This window comes from Antechinus flavipes, chromosome 5 (assembly GCF_016432865.1).
Source record: "Antechinus flavipes isolate AdamAnt ecotype Samford, QLD, Australia chromosome 5, AdamAnt_v2, whole genome shotgun sequence".
Classification (NCBI taxonomy): Eukaryota; Metazoa; Chordata; class Mammalia; order Dasyuromorphia; family Dasyuridae; genus Antechinus; species Antechinus flavipes.
In genome coordinates this window covers 194,620,296-194,639,971 of record NC_067402.1, presented here as the reverse complement: position 1 = coordinate 194,639,971, position 19,676 = coordinate 194,620,296, and the positions used below count along the sequence as shown (strand labels likewise).

Genomic DNA, 19,676 nt, shown 5'->3' with positions numbered 1-19,676 from the left:
TCCTGACTCTAGAGCTGATGCTCTATCCATTGTACTATCTAGATGCCCCAGGAGAGTAACATGTGATAGAGGTGGAAAGGCAAGTTGGGGTCAGACAGTGAAAGGTTTTATAAGTTAAACATAATAGCCCATATTATATCCTAGAGGAAATAGAAGCTCCAATGTGCATGTAAAGAAAATAATATTACAAGTTGGGTGAGGAATAAATTAGACTAGGAAGAGACTTGAGACAGAGGAACCACTTAGGAAGCCATTGTCATAATGTGGGTGAGAGATATCATAAGGACCTGAATAAAGGAGGGTAGCTGTGTAAGGAGAGAGAAGAGATTAGATGTGAAGGATGTTGTGGATGTTGAAAAGAATTAGAATTTGGGAGTCATCAACCATGGAAAGATACCAGAAATTGAGATATTTACTGGCTTTAGAGAATGTTACATAATGCCTTTAGCATTCTTTTCCCCTAAAGCAGTGGGCTCATGATAAATAATTAGGAGATGGTTTGGAGCCCTTTCTTTTGAAAATGTGGTGGCAGATCTCTTTGAAATGATTTTTTGGAGCCTCATTTCCCAGCAATCAGTCAATGCCCAGTTTATTTGATGAATAGATTGGAAAACTAAGAGACAGAGCCAGGTCTGCAGCTGGGCTAAAACAAATGTTTTCAATAAAAAGTAGCATTGTTTTGCCTAAAATTTCTTGGGACTATTTTGGGCAAATCTCCCATAGATGATTCAGTTAAGTTAGAATTGATAGGAATCCGTGGCCACTAAGATCCTGGCAATTGCAATCCTCTTTATATGGGGATATCTAAGACTTATATGGAAAATGTAAAATGGGAATGAAAAATCTTTAAGGCACTGAGGAATGAGCAGATGTTTCTCAATTAAAAAAAATACTTCATTTGGCACTTTAGGATTTAGAAAACCCATTATTCACAATTACGTCGTGAGATAGATAGTGGGAGTTCCGCCATTTCTTTTTCTTTCTTCATGTGCTCCAACCCCATTTCACAAATGAGTAAACTAAAACTTAGAAAAGCAAAATTATTTGACCAGGGAAATACAGCTAGTAAATGGCATCTAGAAATCAGCTACAGTGCTTTCTTGATTCCAGGGTCGGGGGTCTTTCAGTTTAGTACTCAAATGACAGGAAAACTATTCTCACATTCCCAAGAAGCTTCAGGGGTTAGATCTTTTGTTAAGATGGTAGGCCTATTACCAATCTGAGTCTTTGAGATAGTTTGTATTTTTTACATATTCTTACTGTGTATGTTTTTCTCTGTGTGTTGGTGTGGGTGGGGTCAGGTATCCAGTGGAAAGAGTACTAAACTTAATCATGGGACTTGAGTTTATATTCTAGCTCTATCATTGTGACATCCAAGGCCCAGGTGATCTTGGGGAGGTCACTTAACTCCTCTGGCCTTCAGTTTACTTGCCTGTAAAATTAGGATATTAGGCTACATGACCACTAAAGTTTCTAAGTCAAGGATGTGCTGGTAAATAACAACTGGCTTTCTAGAAAAAAAAATGCCCTTAACACATTTTAAAGTTTATTTTGCATTATAAATATTTTAATCCATCACTTTCTTAAATCTAGACAGTTATCAAACAATAACTCAATCCCAGATTCGTAGTTATTTGTTTATTTCTATGGTATAAGTGGCAACCCTGAAATTTAACAATTATCTTAGGCACATCCATTACTTCTGGCTCTTAACCCAAGATTCTGTGAAATCTGTCATCTAAGAGGTTTGACCCATTTACTTAATTGGAGCTGTTCCAACCTGGTTTTAAAAATTTGCTTCTATCCTATGCCTTATCTTGTTTCCTGAAAAGACATCACCAATTCCAGAAACCTCAGTCCTCAATGATGTGCTGAATAATGTCTCAACTTGCCCATCAGTGTTGAAAGGACATCTAGATGTGGATTTCAGCAAATGGCTTAATAATTAATACAAGAAACTTCTATTCAGGGCTGTGACCAAAGGGTAATAGGACAACCCAGGAACAAGACATACAAGTGTGTAAAACCCCATGGTTGACATTTAGAATAGATACTGGCAAGCTGGTATATATTCAGAGAAGGCATACTAAGGTGATTATTGGAGACTAGGCCATAAATATATAGTTTGCAAAGAATTCAAGATTTTTAAACTGGAAAAGAGAGGGAAGGATATCATTCATTCATTCATTCATTCATTCAATAAACATTAATTCTTCCAGCTCCAAAATCACTTCTGTGAAGTCTTTCTTGATATTACCAATAGGAAATTATCTTTTCCTCTTACCCTAAACTACTCCTTTGTCCTGACCTGTGATTATGTTGATCTGAGAAATTCTCAATAAAAGAATTTTCTTTACCAAAACATCAGAATAGTCTTAGAGTGAGTGTGATGGACCATGTGTATAATTCCCTGCTAATGGGAAGGTTAAGGCTGGTGGGTCATTTGAGTCTTGGAGTTCTGAGCTGCAATAGAGCTAAACACAGTGCAATGTCTACACTAATCCAACACCAGTGTGATGAGTCATCTGACTGCCTTAAAAGGGGCAAACTAGGAATAAAGTAGGTAAAAATGTCCATGACAAGTAGTAATGGGATGGCATCTGTAGGTACCACTGGATTTCCAGCCTCAGAAAGAAAGGGAGAACCATGGGGGCAGCTAGATGGTGCAGTGGATAGCCTTGAATTCAGGAAGATCTGTATTCAAATCTGGCCTCAGACACCTAACACTTTCTAGCTGTGACTCAGTTGCCTCAAAACAAACAAACAAACAAAAAAAAATAATATATAAAAAGAAAGGGAGGACCAAAAAACAAAGCAAACAAACGATATCCTTCAGTTTTAGAAAGTTGCTTTGAGGGTGGTGGGGGGGGTGGGTGGGTGGGGGCGGTTGAGAATTTAAGATTCCTATGTGCCCAGGGCCATAGAGTCAGAATTGTTAGAAGAAGCTTGAAGCCATGACTCCCTTATTCTGATATCAGCTCATATTCTAGGGTGTTTCCCTGTGAATTCCTCCATAAAGAGCATTTATTATCGATACCACACACTGGGCACATATTTACAAATTTATCTGTTTATATGTTGTATTGCTGCAATGGAGTATAAACTCCTAGATAGTGTAATATTTAAACAGTCAAAAAGTCTTTATTAAGCATCTACTACATATCATGTGCATTCTATGCACTTGGGGATGGTGATACAACTAAAGTAAAAAGGAAAAAAAATCCCTATTCTAAAAGAGCTTATAGTCTAACAATAACTTTTAACAAAGTATGCTTACTGAATTTAATGTTTAAATCATAGAGCACTGAGAAGATTGAAAACAAACGGGTCTTGTTCTCAGTAGAAAGCTTGCCAGATGTAACAACATGTACTTTAAACCTGTTTGCAGGGGATTTAGCTAGAAATTATTCAGTGCTCCATAACTTCAGAAGGGGCAGAATTTGTGAGAGCTTGGGAAAAGAGAGATACTGGGTTTCTGGATTCCAAAATTGGGAGAGAAAACATGGTTTCAGACTGTCTTCAGGAAGAGATCTCTAAAAGGAAACATTTCTGAAGAAGCCAAGTCCGAGAAGTCACACCTTAGTCATGTTCTTGTCTTTAGCTTACTACACAGAGATTTTTGGGAATTTCCTCTTGTATGAAAATCTCTCTCTTTTTTTTGAGCCAAGATTTTCTGCTTTCAGTAGAGGAATTCATTCATTAAGTGTACTGCTTGGTATATATTCTCATATGTATACTTCTCTGATTTCTGTTTGCTTTTGGTTTGGATGAATGGGTTTATTTGCTGTTTGCTATATGTGTTCATTATGGAACTGGCATTTGGTGGGAAGGGAGTTGAGCCTTGCATATATAGCTCGGGGCACCCTCTTCTCATTAAAAGACAATGATTAGTAGCTCAGCTTGAATCTAAAAATTATTTTCCAGACTAACAATATTGGAGTGGGTAGGCAATAGATATAATTCTAGCCCATTATCTCCTCTCTTCAAGGAGAGTGAAGTGGCCAATCTCTGGTCCCAAAGTCTTTCTCCCATCCTGGCTGAAATAAAAATTGTTTTTATGAGAAAGTCAAGGAGATCCTAGCCATCAAGTCTTCCTCCCTCCAAGCCATATCTATATAGAGCCATTTAGGCACACATAACCTACATGGTAAAACACAGCACATGTGCTTTCCTTATCCAGGGTCATAAAATTTTTCTGATCCCAAAGTTACTTTAAAGTCCATGTGGTTCAAGAGCCTCATTTTTTCAGCTGAGAAAAAATGAGGCATATAAAAGTGACTTGTTCAAGGTCACACAGTTGGCAAATGAGAGAACCAAGACTAGATCCCAGATATTCCAAGTCCTGGGTCAATGTTCTTTCCATTTCACTAGGCTGTCTGACATAGATGAAATGGAAGCTGTAGAGAGGTAAAGGTCTATGAGTAACATTCTAAAAATAAATCTTCTAAGATGGGAAAACTGCATATGTGAGGTGTATGTTGAAGCCAATATTTTTCTCCCTGTTGACTGTCAGCTTTTGGTGATGTGTTTATATTAGCATTGACTAAGTTCAGAAAAACGTTTAGCCAACCTAATTAAGACAGAGCCTCCTACAATGCATTTCCATTAAAATTTTCTTAAAATGCATTTATGTTCTATAGAGTGGTACATCTATTTCTGAGTTGGATATCAGTTAAACTTTTTTTTAATGGTATAATGTCTTTATTGGGGAACATAACCAGATCCAGATGGCATAATTTTTCTCTAAGCAATGTTTGTTGAAACAACTATTTATAATTCATATAGTTTGCCCAAAATTCTCAGTGCAAGCAAAGCACCCAAGGTCTATCTTCATTTATTGAACTAACAATCTCTGTGGCTCACAACCTCATGATCTGTTAGGGTTGTGATGAACAAAGTTTTTAGCCTTGTTTAGCTTATTTTTTTTTAATTAAGATGTGATACCTTTAAACCTGGAATGGGCTAAAGTTCACCTCTACTCCACCTTCATTTTTTTAAAGCATGTCCTTAGAAAGCATTACATGCATAAAGTTTAGAAACTTATATGGTAGCAGTAACCTCTTGCTTGGTACTCTTGGGTTGTATATCTTAAATGCTATTATACTTAAATCTTTAAAAAGAATGTGTGCTCTTATAGTAATCATCTAGTGAAGAAGTAGGGTCCCAGATAATAGGATTTGTCTTGAGAGACTGATGTATGTATGCATAGGATGCTTATTGATCAACTCAAATTTTAAAAAAATGTTTAGAAAATAGAAATGAGGCCAGATGAGAGAGGATGAATATGTGTGGCCCTAGAAGAATCATATCAAAGGTGCAAAACTCAGAATGAGCTGGGACTCTTGAGTGAAATGAAAGACAATTAAAGAGAAGGTGTTTTCAAAGGTATTCTGGGAGAGAAAGGAAGATCAAAGAAGAGATGGTACTTTTGTTTGGAGTAGATGGAATTGTGATAACTAACAAAAGAGAAAATGAAGGGCTGCTCAGTTCTTATTTTATTTCTTTTTTTCTGTCTGTGAGGTAGCTAGGGTAGAACATGTTCTGGCCTGACTTCAAGCAGACTTATCTTTCTGAGTTCAAATCTGGCCTTAGACACTTACTATCTATGTAACCCTAAGCATTTGAATCACTTAACCCTCTTTGCTTCAGTTTCTTCATCTATCAAATGATCAGGAGAGGGAAATGGTAAAACACCCTAGTGTCTTTGCCAAAAAAAAACAAACAAACAAATCGAGTCACAAAGAGTCAGAGATAATTGAAGACAATTGAATACAAATGTTTTTCTGCCAAGGATAATGACCCTTGCTTGAATATAACAGAACAAAAACGATTAATAGTAGATTTATACCCAAGTAGAGAGGAAATAAGAGAGAACTTAAATATCCTTGATGAATTCAAATCACCTGCTCCAGCTAAATTCTCCCAATGTTCCTCTCCAAATAACTTTAAAATAATGCCTCAAATAAAATTTTGGAGCAGTAGAATAAACAAAAGATTGGGGTAAGACAATTTTCTGGCTGAACAAAATTTAAAGGTCAGCAAGAGAATTCTATGGCACAAGTATATGCTAGTTCAGAGCTATCAAACAGTAGCAGCAACATCTTTGGGAACTCACTGCTCAGAGATGGTAAGGAGGCTGGACAATGAATCAAAAAGAGATTTACAGGGGACCCTTTGTTGACACTGAATCCAGTTTATGTTCACTGCAACTCTATTTCCTATATATATTCCAGAGCAGAGAGTAGGAGTGATAATCAATAACAATGGAGAAAGGGCACTGGTCATAGTTTCAAGACAAAGAATAGTGCTAGTGTGTATGGCTGAAGTGGAGAAGGAACCCTTCCTAAATAAAACTAGACACAGACCAGGAAAATAGTAGCCTCATCTCTCCCTGGATCACACCACCTTAAAAGCACTAAAAACTTATGGATCCCCAGGAGCACAAAACAATAGCACAGTAACACAAAAACAGTAGCACAAAAAAAGCCTGAAGTTTGGGACAGTGCTTCCTACCCCTAGGTGAGCAGAGATTAACTTTAACACAATTTAAAAAAGAAATAGGCTGGAAAAATGAGCGAACAAAAAAAAATCTGATCATAAAAAGCTATAGAAGCGGTAGGGAAGGTCAAGAATAAACTCAGAAGACAATAATGTGAAAATACCTACTAACAAAGCTTCAAAGGCATGCTAATTGGATACATGTCCTACAATCCTGGAAGCACTGAAGAAAGAGACAAAAATGGTAGAGGAAAAATTGGGAAAAGATATGAGAATGATACAAGAAATTATGAAAATAGAATTAACAGTTTGATAAAAGATGCACAAAAATACTGAAAAACAACCCCTTAAAAACCAGAACTGACCTAAAGAGGCACAAAAAGTCATTGAAAAGAACTTCTTAAAAAGAAGTAGACAACTGGAAAAAGAGGCATAAAAAACTCATTGAAGAAAACAGTTCTCTGAAATTAGAAATGGACAAATGGAAGTCATTCATGGCTCTATGAAACATCAAGAAACAATAAAACCAAGTCAAAAGAAGGGGAAAAAATGAAGAAAATGTGAAATAGTTCATAGGAAAAACAACCAATCTGAAGAAAAGGTTACTAAGATATAGTATAAGGATGATTTACCTATCTAAAAACCATGAACAAAAGAGCCTATATATCCTATTTCAAGAAATTGGTCAAGGAAGACTGTCCCAATATCTTAGATTCAGAGAGTAAAATAGAAGTCAAAAGAATCTTTTGATCACCTTCTAAGAAGATTCCCAAATGAAAATTTCATTCAAATACCATGGAATCACAGTCAGGAGTACATAAAATTTAGTGGCTTTCACAGTAAAGGATTGGAAGGCTTGGAATATGATATTCTGGAAGGCAAGGAAGCTAGGATTATACCCAAGAATAATGTACCCAGAAAAAATGAGTGCTACAAGACTGGAGAAGAGCAGATGTCTCAATTTTCAAAAAAAAAAAAAAAGGAAGAGAATAGAATTTATAAATTATAATCCAATGAGTTTGATTTAGCTTTCTGGGAAAAAAATCTTGAGCAGATCATTAAAGAATAATTGGAAAGAGAAGGGGTGATTACCAAAGACCAGCATGGCTTCATCAAGAACACATCATTTCAAATTTCTTTTTTAACAGGACAAGAAGAAGGATGGGAAGGTAGTTTATCAAGATTTTAGGCAAGATTTTTTTTAATATGATTTTTAAATTTTTATCTTTTTTACTTACATTTCCCAAACCTATTCTTGTCCCATCTTCCTCCCAGAGAGCAATGCCTTGTAATAAAGAAAAAAAAAACATTCAGTAAAATTAATCAACGATTGTATAGATTCTGATGTTATATTTCTTATTCTGTACCCATGGTTCTCTAATTTTGCAATGAAGCAGGGGAAGTAGTTTCTCATTTCTCTTCTCCTGGGTTAAAGTTTGTTTTTTATATTTTTGTAGCATTCAGTTTAAATGTTTTGTTTTTGCTGTTTATATTATTGAAGTAATTGTTCATGTTGTTTTTCTAGTTCAACATACTCCATTTTGCATTTCTTTATGCATTATATACATAGTCTCTTACAAAATGGTAATACTCTAATAATGTAAACCACAACTTGCTTAGCTATTCATCACATTACATATACTTACAAATATATAATCTCTGGTTGAAAAAATGTGGATATTTTAGTTCTTTTCTTTGTATAACTTCAATTGATTTTCCAGAATGGACCCATTTTGTATCAGTGTGTCCATTTTCCCACAACCTTCTAACATTTATTATCCTCAATTTTTTGTTCATCTTTTCCAATTTATAAGACATGAAGTAAGCCTGCAATGTTTTTTGTTTTCTATTTCTGCTATTATTTAGTTGTGACAGGAAGTTTCTTTCCAACCTTTTCCCTGAAATGAGTTAGGCTACGTTTTTCCTAAAAGTTCAAAGTTAGGACTTGATTTGCCTAGTGGTAGGTCAAGAGCATTTTTCTCTAGAGACAGTTTTCTAGTGACTGCTGGCTCTGGCACCCTTATCATCAAAGGGTGTAAAAATGCCTATTCATTATATGGTCACAGGGGTCCTCAAACTACAGTCCGCAGGCCAGATGCAACAGCTGAGGACGATTATCCCCCTCACCCAGGGCTATGAAGTTTCTTTATTTAAAGGCCCACAAAACAAAGTTTTTGTTTTTACTATAGCCTGGCCCTCCAACAGTCTGAGGGACAGTGAACTAGCCTCCTATTTAAAAAGTTTGAGGACCCTTGGACTAAACTTTCAAAGTTGGTGGACGTCCCTAGACCACTGGAATCACTATACTGATCAGATACATGTTCATATGTAGGATAAGGGAAAGGCTTCTATCAAAGCTAATTACTATTGTGTTGTTGTGTATTTTTGTTAATTATTTAATGACTATGACTTCATTGACCTATGAGTACCTTATTTTGTCTCAACATTGAACCTGAATTAATAGTGTGCTGGCCTTAGCCCTGCCACTAACAGTAATTTGATGTATTCCTTGATGTGGTTGTTAAATTTTCAAATATTCTTTTGAAAGTTGTTTTGTCATATATTGTATTTACCATATACTTTAACATATTTAACATGTATGGGTCTACCTGCCATCTAGGGGAGGGAGTGAGGTGAAGGAGGGGAAAAGTTGGAACAGAAGGTTTTGCAAGGGTCAGTGCTGAAAAATTACCCATGCATATATCTTGTAAATAAAAAGCTATAATATAAAAAGAAAAATATGTAAAAAAGAAAAAAAAGAATACATGTCAGCATACAGCAAAAAAAGAGAAAGTTTTTTATATCCTTTTGATCATTTGTATATTTGACCATTTATGTATTTGTGTGTGTGTGCATATCCAATTTCTAAGATATATATATATATCCAAACCTATATCTTTATCTCAGATATCATTCCCTTATCAGAAATAATTAATCCAAAGACTTTTTCCCTAATCAATCTCTTCTCCTCTTTTTCTAATTGCATTAATTTTGATGATGAAAAAGCTTTTCTATTTCATGTAATCAAATTATCTATTATATCTTTTGTAATCACTACTTTCTTTCATGTGGTCAAGAATTTATTACCTTATCATAGCCATAAAAGGTTCTCTTCTAAATTTTTAATGGTATGATTATTTTTATATCCAGCTCATATAGTATTATAATATACTATACAAAATAATAGTCCAAATCTAGTTTGTATGAGATTGCTTTTCAATTTTCCCAGTGGTTCATGTCATATAGGGTGTTCTTTCATATATAATTTATGTATTAGGTTTTATGGAAATAGTGAACTATTGAATTCAATTTTATCTGAATCTTCTTTCTCTAGTATATTACAATGATATATTTTTCTGTTCTTAACTAATATCAAATACTTTTGAGGATTATTTCTTTATAATGTAATTTGTGTTAGGAGTGATATTCTTCCATTATTCATACTTCCCTCCTATTTTTCCCCTTGCAATTCCAGGTCTTTTCTTCTTTCAGATGAATTTGGTTGCTGTTAAGTATGCCCTTGGTAGTTTGATTGTTATAACACAAAATCTGTAAATTAATTTTGACAGTACTGTTCAGCCTTGCTCACTGAGTATCATAAGTATTTAAATTTTTAAAAATTTCTCTGAATAGCATTTTCTAATCATAGCTATACAGATAGGCAGTATAGGGAGATGAAACAACACCAACAAACCTCTCTTCCTTTTAAGTCCATCTTATAGTTAGCCACTATGCACCCACGCTGATAAAAAGTAATTCACAAAAGCAATTTTCATGAACTTTCTTTGTTATTTCTTTGGGAGATTTCCCTTCAGTACTGTCTCAGTCAAAGTGTTTTTCATATTATGAAGAAAGCTTAGGTTTCAGTCTTAATTATGACATATGCTTACTTTTGAGCTTGAGAAAATCATTTAACTGAGTTACAGAGAAGAAGGACCTGACTATTAATGGTAGAGGTAAATCATAGGTTTAGGCCCTTTATATACAAAGAATGTGTGAGCTAGAAAATATTTTATAGATTTTGTAATAGTTTTGAATGGGTCATCCTTCTCTGTGTTCTCTTCTGGGTTTTGTTGTTTTTATATAGAAGTGTTGATAATCTTATGGGTTTATTTTGTAACTTGCTACTTTGCTAAAGCTGCTAATTGCCTCAATTAGTTCCTTGGCTGATTTCCTAGGATTTTCAAAGTAAACCATCACATCATCAGGAAATAGGGATAGTTCCCTTTCTTCCTCTCCCCCCTCCCTTCGTTTCTATCTATCTTTATACTTTTAATCTCTTGCTCTTGTCATTGTTTGGCAAAGCACTTAATGAAGTATTTGAGACTTCACATGCAAGAAATTGAGAGATGTGAATTTGCTGATAATATAATTAAATGGATTTAGAATTCGATGGTGATACTCAAACAGTTGTTAATGATTCAATGTCAACATAGCAAAAGGTCTCCAATGGAATACCATAGAGATTTATTCCTTTTCATAAATTACTTCTATAGAGGCATAGGTGGAATGCTTATCAAATTTGTGGATGGCATAAAGCTGAGAGGTATAGCTAAACACACTGGATGACAGTCAGGATCCAAAACGTTCTGGAGCATTTGACTGAATATAGTAAAAGAAATTCAAGAAGGATAATTTTGGTCCAAATTCTTGTCCAGAAAATCAATCTCACAAGCACAAAATAAGGGAGACATAGTTAGAAATTTTCTGACAAAAGATCTGGGTTTTTTGTAAACTCATTCTCAGTGTAGTCTTTTGCCAAAAAAACTCAATCAAATTTGAGTTGCTTAGAGTCAGTCAGAAGTTGTAGGTCCTCTATCCAATGCCTGGATATATTCCACTTCATCTGGAATATTGCAGTTGGTTCTGGGTATATTGAAAAACAGGAGAATTTCCACTCGAGGGAGGAAAATCAGATTGGTGAAGGGTCGGAACTGGTGTTGTAGGAGGAGTAATTGAAAGCACTGGAGTTGTTTTGCTCTGAGAAAAAAAAGTATATGTATGTTCGGATTTGTGGGGAGGAGTATGGATATGTATAGTATGTGTTTGTGAGCATGTGTGAGAGGAATGTGAAAGTGGGGGGCAGAAGGGTGTGTAAACTATGCATGAGTATGTGTTGTGTCTATGTGAGTGTGTATGTAGATGGTATAAGTACATAGGAGAATGATATCTGTCTTCAAGAAGGATCAGACTTATGCTATTTTGCCTTATCAGGAAGAGCCAGGAGCAATAGGCAAAAGCTGAAAAAAAGTTTTTTAAATTTGATGTCAGAAAAATTGATAATTAGAACTGTCCAAACATGGGAGAAGTTGCCTGAAGAGGTGTTGGACTCTCTTTCATGTCCAGCATGTTGGATATAAATCCTTTGGGGATATGGGTTGGACTGGATGGCTACTGAGGTCACTTATCACCCTCAATCATTTGATTCTGAATGTAATGTTTGAGTTATCCATCTGATCAATTGTCAGGAGTGTCTCATTTGCATGTATAAGATAGCTTTCCTTAAATGTTTATAGAATGCCCTTTGGCCACCACAAAGATCCTAGCCTATAGATGCTTAGATTATTCTTTATGTTGCCAACTCTATGTCTTTATATGGTGCTATTGATTAGGTCCAGAATTAGTTTTGGGATTAGTGAAATATAATAATATTCAAAATATTAAACTATCAGCTCATGAGTCCCTATCCTGTTTGTACTTTCTTTTCTCTCTTTTCCATAATTCTCCTCATATTCATAGGACTCAGGTTTTTTTGTACTGTGATATTATAATTTATCGAATATAATGAAAATAAAAGGGAATATGTTTCACACTCCTATATAGAGCTATCTATTTCTTGCCATCTCCTAAATCTCTTCCTTCCTGGCCTCCCAGATATTTGGGAAGAGTGGGGGAAAATGTTGAACCACCACATCTGCATCTCATAGAAAGAAATAAAATGAAGGGATCTATCTAAAACAATATCTAAAATCTGCCAAAAAACTATGAATCTCATGAAAGAAGAAATCAAAATAAGTCATTTTGTCTCTTTCCCTGTTGAGAGGTAATCAGCCAATCAAACAAGCAATAAGCACTTATTAAACACCTACAATGTGCTAAGCACTATGCTCTGTGGTGGGGGCAAGAAATAGTCCCTGTCCTTTCCTAAATAATCTTCAGCAGCAGATCATCATGTTCAGAATAAAGAAGAAAAAAATGAAACCAAATGAAATCATTATACCATTTTCTTTAGTAATCACTATCAGTTCAATTTAAATAAACATTTATTAGGCACCTACTATATTCCATGCACAAGGCTAGACACTGCTATTAAAGAACAAAGATTGAAACATAATTTGGGTTTTAGTGAAAAGAAACAACATGCACATGTGTAAGTAAATATATAGGATACATACAAACTAGATTCAGAGAGGTAACCCTTTTTTTAGTGGCAAGAAACTGGAAACTGAGTAGATGCCCATCAATTGGAGAATGGCTGAATAAGTTATGGTATATGAATGTTATGGAATATTATTGTTATATAAGAAACAATCAGGAAGATGATTTCAGAAAGGCCTGGAGAGACTTAAATGAAACTGATGCTGAGTAAAATGAACAGAAAACCAGGAAAATATTGTGCACAGCAACAAAAAGAATATGTGATGATCAATTCTGATGGACGTGGCTCTTCTCAGCTGTGAGGTGATTCAGAACAATTCCAATAGACTTGTGATGAAGAGAACCATTTGCGCCCAAAGAGAGGACTGTGGGAACTGAGTGTGGACCACCACATAGCATTTTCATTCTTTTTGTTGTTGTTTACTTGCATTTTATTTTCTTTCTCATTTTTTCCCTTTTTGATGTGATATTTCATGTGCAGCACAATAATTGTGGAAATATGTATAGAAAAATTTCACATGTTTAATATATAGTGGATTACTTTCCATCTAGGGGATGGGGAGCAGGAAGGGAGGGAAAAATTTGGAGTACAAGATTTTATATGGATGAATGTTGAAAATTATCCATGCATGTGTTTTGAAAATAAAGCTTTAATTAAAAAAAAAAGTAGGTTCAGAGTAATTTCTGAGAAGAGGAGAGTGATCTAAATCACTATTGATCAAAGAAATTCAAATTAAGACAACTTTGAGATACCACTATACACCTCTCAGATTGGCTAAAATGATGGGAAAAGATGGGGATGTGGGAAAACTGGGAAAATCTAATACATTGTTGGTGGAGTTGTGAATGGATCCAACCATTCTGGAGAGCAATTTGGAACTATACTCAAAAAGTTATCAAACTGTGCATACCCTTTGATTCAGCAGTCTTTCTATTGGATTATATCCCGAAGAGATCTTAAAGGAGGGAAAGGGACCCACATGTTCAAAAATGTTTGTGGCAGCCCTTTTTGTAGTGGCCAGAAACTGGAAACTGAGTGGATGCCCATCAACTGGAGAATGGCTGAATAAATTATGGTATATGAATATTATGGAATATTATTGTTCTATAAGAAATGACCCACAGGAAGAATAAAGAGAGTCTTGGAGAGACTCACATGAACTAATGTTGAATGAAATGAGTAGAACCAGAAGATCAGTATACACAATAAAAATAAGACTATCCATCAATTCTGATGGATATGACTCTTTCCAACAATGAAATGATTGGTGCCAGTTCCAATGATTTTGTGACAAAGAGAGCCATCTACATCCATAGAGAGAACTGTGGGAACTGAATGTGGATCACAACATACATTTTTACTCTTTTTGTTGTTTGCTTGCATTTTGTTTTCTTACTAATTTACTTTCCTTTTTGGTCTGATTTTTCTTGTGCAGCAAGAGAATTGTATAAATATGTTTATACATATTGGATTTAACATATATTTTAACATGTTTAACATATATTGGATTGCTTGCCATCTAGGGGAGGGGTTAGGGGGAAGGAGGAGAAAATCTGAAACACAAGGCTATGTAAGGGTCAATGTTGTCAAATTATCCGTGCATATGTTTTGAAAATAAAAAGTTTTAAAAAGATAAAAAAGAGAAGTATATATAATATATATACCTATTATGTAGTACCTGCTAGGTACCAGGTACTATGATAAGCATTTTATTAATATTATCTCATTTGATCCACATAATAACCCCCTGAAGTAATTATTATCCCCATTTTACAGTGTAAGGAAATAAGCAAATTAAGTGACTTGGCTTGAGGTCACATAGCTACCAGTTGGCTGAAATTGGATTTAACTTAGGATCCTTTGGGCTTTGTGCTTTATCTATTTCATCACTTAGTTGCCTCACAACTATGGTAGGGAAGGGACCATGAAATGACATTTGAAATGAACCTTTAAGAATGTTAGGAATTCCAAGAGGTAGAGGTGAAGAGGAAGAATACAGAGAGTCTTGGAGAGACTTAGAGAGACTTTGTATGGAGGATAGCCTGTGCAAAGGTATAACTTAATTATTCCTCTCTGTCAGATAATTCTTCATTTCTTACCCAAGAATATCTCATATTCATAACTTATGCCCCTCTTTCTCTAATTTTATCTGAATTTAAAGAGGTCTCAGTCCAAGGAGAGGGATTCCAAATCTGATAAACACATATATTTTGGTCATTGGTGAAACAAGGGCAATTCTCCAGGTTTTATACAACCTAAATAAGGTAGTTCACAATATTATGCAAAGTTCCCTGTGTTCTGATACTATTATGAGAGAACAATCATGTAAACTGAATGCCGCCTCTCTCTCCTCAAAACCTGTACTCTTAGAAAACTTTGATTATTTATTCCATGGCATTTAGTATATGCTTTTCATATATGCCTCTATATCCCCTGTCCATGAGAACAAGAGCTATGTCTTATGTTTCTTTGCATCTAGCCTTGTACAGTGTTTTTCCATAGGAGATGCTCAATATATTTGTTGAGTGAATGAATACGTACAGAGATAATAAAAATAATAATAACACATAAAACACTTTTAAGTTTTGCAAAATGTTATGTATATATATTGCATTATATTTGATAATGAGATAATTAAAGATAAGATCATCATCCTTTGTGAAAAAACTCAAATCACAGGATTATTTCTGGAAACTCAGAGATCGTCTAGTTCAAACTAATATTTTTCCATGAGGAAAGTAAACTTCAGAGATATTGGATAGGTTAAGTGTCTAAGGTAGCACAGATAATAGTAGAGCTCAAATTTGAATCCCGCATCTGGATCCAAATCACATGTTCTTTCTACTACATTGCAATACCTGGAGCATGAATCAGAAACATGGGACACCAGCTTCCAGAGGATATAGGAAGCCTGAATGGAATATTTACTGAAAGAATGGAAAGACATGAAGAAGAATCAAACATGGTAATAAAGCACAGAGATTGTGATCTGCATTAATGGAGTAAGCTCTCCTCACCAATAAGATCAAGAATATAACTATTGATGTCTGGGCTGACACATTTATCATCAGAGCATAGATTTTCAGTTGGAAGAGAAATTAGATATTATCAAGCTCATTTGTCTCATTTTAGGTGAAAGAATTGATGATGCACGTAGGCTGTGATTTACCCAAGATCATTTAGAAAAATAATGGCAGAATTAGGTCACTGTGATTCTCTAGTATGAATCACCTTGGTGTTGGTCTTGCAGATGTAACTTTTTACCCCATCAATAGTATTTTATCCTTCCAATTACATGTAAAGATAGTTTTTAAGATTTATTTTTGTAAAACTGAGTCCCTAAATTTATAAGGATTCAAGTCATTCTCCAATTGGATAAGTAGTCAAAGGATATGAACAGACAATTTTCAGATGAAAAAAATTGAAACCATTTCTAGTCATATGAAAAGGTCACTATTGATCAAAGAAATGCAAATTAAGACAACTCTAAGGTACCATGACACACCTCTCAGATTGGCTAAGATGACAGAAAAAGACAATGAAGAATGTTGGAGGGGACTTGGGAAAACTGGGACACTGATACATTGTTGATGGAACTGTGAACCAATTCAAACATTCTGAAGAGCAACTTGGTTCTATACCCAAAGGGCTCTCAAATTGTGCACAACTTTTGACCCAGCAGTGTCTCTATTGAGCTTATATCCCAAAGAGATCTTAAAGCAGGGAAAGGGACCTGGTATGTTCAAAAATGTTTGTGGCAGCCCTGTTTATAGTGGCAAGAAACTGGAAACTTGAGTGGATGACCATCAGTTGAAGAATGTCTGAATAAGTTATGGTCTATGAATATTATGGAATATTATTGTTCTATAAGAAATGATCAATTGCATGATTTCAGAAAGGCCTGGAGAGACTTACATGAACTGATCCTGAGTGAAATGAACAGAACCAGGAGATTATTCTACATGGCAATGATCAATTCTGATGGATGTGGCTCTTTCCAACAATGAAATGATTCAGACCAGCTTCAAAGGTTTTGTGATGAAGAGAGTCATCTACACCCAGAGAGAGGACTGTGGGAACTGTGTATAGATCACAACATAGCATGTTCATTCTTTTGTTGTTGTTTGCTTGCATTTTATTTTCTTTCTCATTTTTTCCCTTTTTGATTTTATTTTTCTTATTCAGCAAGATAAATATGTATTTATATGTTGGATTTAATATATATTTTATTATGTTTAACATATATTGGATTTCTTGCCATCCAAGGAAGGAGTGGGTTAAGACAGGGAAAAATTGGAACACAAAGTTTTGCAAGGGTCAATGTTGAAAAACTAGCCATTCACGCTTTTTTAAAAATGAAAAAGCTTTAATAAAAAAACAAAAGAAAACCCCAAATAAAAATTTTGAGTCCCAGAATTTTTCTCCCTTTCTCCCTTATCTCTCCTCCCCAAGATAACAAGCAATATGATATATGTTATATATACACAGTCATTTTAAACATATTTCCATATTAGTCATATTATAAAAGAAAAATCAGAAAAAAATGGAAAAAAATGAGAAAGGAAAATCAATTAAACAAAGAACAATAAAAGATGAAAATAACATGCTTTGATTCATATTCAATCTTCATAGTTCTCCCCCTGGATATGATGGCATTTTCCATCCCAGGTCCTTTGGAATTGATTTGGACCACTGTACTATTGAGAAGAACCAAGTCTATCATAGTTGATCATCACACACTCTTGCTGTTGCTGTATACAATGTTTTCCTGGTTGTGTTCAGTTCACTCAGCATCAGTTCATATAAGTCTTTTCAGACTTTTCTGAAATTCAGCTTTGCAGATATAACATTGTCTTGGACAATTATAGGTGAGCAAAGGTAAGGCTGAAGCATCTGATTATTCTTATCAACTTTCTAGTTACCCAAATGATAGGTGGTTCTTTTCCTTTAGGATAGATAATAGGTAGTACCGTAGAGATGACAACAGTCAGTTCTTCCAAATGATGTGGTATCCCATGAATTAGAGAGGCGCCATTCTGTGGAAAGAATGCTAAAGAAATACTAAAAGGAAAAAAGAAAAGAAAAAAAGAAATTTTCATGATAACTTTATTCTATATTTGAAAGGAATAGCAAGTTGTACATAATATATTTAGTTTCATATGCAACCATGTCTTTTTTATTCTACTATGCTACAAAAATGCTGGTTTTATTTCATAAATTAAAAATAAATAAAATTTTTTAAAAAGAAAGAAAGAATGCTAGATTTGGAGTCAAACATCCACATTTAAATCTTACCTCTGTGTAGCCCTATCTAAAGTCTTCTAATCTCTCCAAATTATCCACTCAGCTGTCATCTAGATCTTTATGAACCCCAGGTTTGACCATGAATTCCAGTACCTCCCTATTACATCTAGAATCAAATAAAAATTCCTCTGCTAGGTATTTTAAGGTCTTCACAATTGGATTCCAGTCCATCTTCTGAGCCTCATTGTAGGCCATTCCCTTTTACATATTCTTTAGTCCAGTCAAACTAATCCTTTTGCTATTTCTGCATTCCATTTCCGTGCCATTGCATAGAGAGCCATCCTCTATGCCTGGAATACAAACCTTCCTCATTTTCACTCTTTGCAATTTTCTTCAGAGTTTAACTCAGTCTATCTCTCAGTACTTTCCTGACCCACCCTAGTGCTACTATCTTTCCTCTAGATTCCCTTGATTTTAGTTATATATATGTGTGTTGCACATGTTGCCTTCCCCTATCCAATATAAGCTCCTGAAAAGCAGGCAGGTTTCATTTTTGTTTTGTATTCCCAGGGCATATTGCCTTTTGTACATCAGGTACTAAAATGCTTGTTGATCAAATCAATAAAATAAAATTGATCTAACCTTTCATTTCTATAAATAGAAGTTTAGATGGTCTTTAAAACTACTTTTTTTTTTTTTTTACTAAATCTATGATCCTATACAAATTTGCCCTTGATACTTAATGGAATTTGTCCAATCCTGCTCTTCCAAATTTTAATACAAACTCATTTTTCTTTTCTTGCAGAGCCTCTGCAGCTAACCAATCCATTTCAAACCATGCAATCTTATAGATTCACAGTCTTTGTAATATATCTTAACATCATCTAGTCCAAATTAAGGAAATTGAGGCATTCTGGGATGAGAAACAAGTGAGTTAGGGGCAAATAGCTAATAAGTGGCAGAGCCAAAATGTGACTCAATCAGGTATGATATAAGTGAGGAATCTAGAATTACACTGTAAATATAAGCCAGGGTGACTTGAAAATAGGAAAGTTGGAAAGATGGTGAGTTTGGGGGGACAAGATGATGAATTTTGTTTTAGAATTTGGAATAGTGTTAAACATTGTTAAATTCTGAAGTTTATCATGTTATCCCTTTTGAGATATCCAAGAAACTGTTGATGATATGAGACTCCAATTCAGGAGAGTTCCTAGGACTGGCTATTATGTATTGGAGGATCATCTTCATAAGGGTAATAATTGAAATTATAAGATCTGATGATATAATTGAGTGAGATAATATACATGGAAGAAGAGGATGGCAATATAGGATTGCAAAATCACAGTTGTTTTTTTGAATGAAAAGAACTTTAGAGATCATCTAGTCCAAGCTTTTCCTTTTATACATAGGGAAACTGAGACCCAGAGAGGTGAAGTGTTTTTACCTAAGTTCACAAAATAGTAAATAGATAATGAAATTAGAAACCTTTGATTATATAGCTACTTCTACTCAATTCAGAGGATTCCCTAACTTGATTTCTCTTTTCCCTCTCTTG

The 19,676-nt window shown here is 34.7% G+C and overlaps 1 protein-coding gene across 1 annotated transcript in view; it reads left to right on the top strand.

Moving 5' to 3' along the window:
* The window catches only part of PRMT8 (protein arginine methyltransferase 8), a 173,465-nt gene that overhangs the window by 66,183 nt on the left and 87,606 nt on the right, over positions 1-19,676 (top strand). The gene's annotated exons all lie outside the window — the stretch shown is intronic.